General features: G+C 39.1%; 1 pseudogene; it reads left to right on the forward strand.

Moving 5' to 3' along the window:
- Positions 1-387: 387 nt before the first annotated feature.
- On the forward strand, positions 388-871 carry LOC102491115 (60S ribosomal protein L27a pseudogene; annotated as a pseudogene).
- Positions 872-1,645: the final 774 nt, after the last annotated feature.

Genomic DNA, 1,645 nt, shown 5'->3' on the forward strand with positions numbered 1-1,645 from the left:
ATTATAAAATCATTTCTATTTTTGATCCTTCCTAACTATCCATAGCACATCTGTAAACTGAAATGTGACCGTGTTTGAGGCTGGGTTGTGTGGGCATGACTGATAGGACTAGTTTTTTGTTATACCTTCATCTTAATTATAACTTTGATCACTTGCAGAAGTTAAAAACAGTAAATTTTATGAGATCATAAAGAAATTTAAAACCTCTAGAGAACAATTGGATTTAGACATTAAATACTGATTAAACAGCAACAACTGTTAACATCATAAAAATAATCAACCAGGCATTAAGTGTTTCCTGATGAAAGAAAGGATACTACCCTATCTGTGACTTTGTTTTATCAAAAAGAAAATCAAATCTAGCTCTCTGTAGCCTTAGTCGCCGACATGACATCCAGACTGAGGAAGACCCGGAAACTGAGGCCACGTGAGCCACGGCCACGGCCGCACTGGCAAGCACCGGAAGCATCCCGGAGGCCGGGGTAATGCTGGTGGCATGCATCACCACAGGATCAACTTCGACAAATATCACCCATGTTACTTTGGGAAAGTTGGTATGAGGTATTACCACTTAAACAGGAACCAGAGCTTCTGCCCAACTGTCAACCTTGATAAATTGTGGACCTTGGTCAGTGAGCAGACATGGGTAAATGCCGCCAAAAACAGGAACAGAGTAGCTCCCATCATTGATGTAGTGCGATCAGGCTACTACAAAGTTCTGGGGAAAGGAAAGCTCCCGAAGCAGCCTGTCATCGTGAAGGCCAAATTCTTCAGCAGGAGCTGAGGAGATTAAGGGTGTTGGGGGTGCTTGTGTCCTGGTGGCTTGAAGCCACTTGGAGAGAGTCTGATTAAATGCTAACAAGTGCTTTTCCCTTGAAAAAAAAAAACTAATCTAAATTTGAATATCATCTGGATCCATCCACCAATTTACAGGAAATACTGAACACAAAGGAACATATTAAACTGCACCATGGGATTGTAATCTATGGAACACTCAGAAAATATTTTACTGAAAAAAATATTCAATTTTAGGGTCCAGGTGGTGTGGTGGTTAAGGCACTGGAATTCCCACATGGCCAAGCACAGTTCAAGTCCCAAACCTGGCAGCTTGCTCTCTCTCTGTCTCTCTTTCTCTGGCAAAAACCCATGTGAAAAAATAATAATAAATCAATTAATTAATAAGATAATTTTTAAAAACTCAGTTTTGTTCACAAATATATTACAAGGAATAAAAACTAAGAGATGGATGTGCGATGTATAGTTTAAACAAGACCAAAAAGATATCAGCCAAATTCATGTGATTCATGAACCTCATAGGTTCTACCCTAGGACAAGATTTTGACCTGAGCTAGAACCCAGAAATAGTAAGAATCCAAGGACTCCTGAGCTCATCTTCTAATGAAGATTCATGAGAAAAATGGATCAACCCACCTACAAGTTTGTAACACAAGCATTATAATTGATTAAAGTCATCAAGGGGTTAGCAGGTGGCATGGTGGTTAAGGCTGGACTCCCACATGGCCTACCATGATTTGAGTCCTGAACGTAAAGGCTTGCTTTCTTACTTCCCCTCTCTCTGTCTCTATCTCTCTCTAGTCAAATTAAAATAATAATAAATAAATAAATAAAATAAATAACTATTTTT

The sequence above is a fragment of the Tupaia chinensis genome, unplaced genomic scaffold (genome assembly GCF_000334495.1).
Source record: "Tupaia chinensis unplaced genomic scaffold, TupChi_1.0 Scaffold000154_1, whole genome shotgun sequence".
NCBI lineage: Eukaryota > Metazoa > Chordata > Mammalia > Scandentia > Tupaiidae > Tupaia > Tupaia belangeri.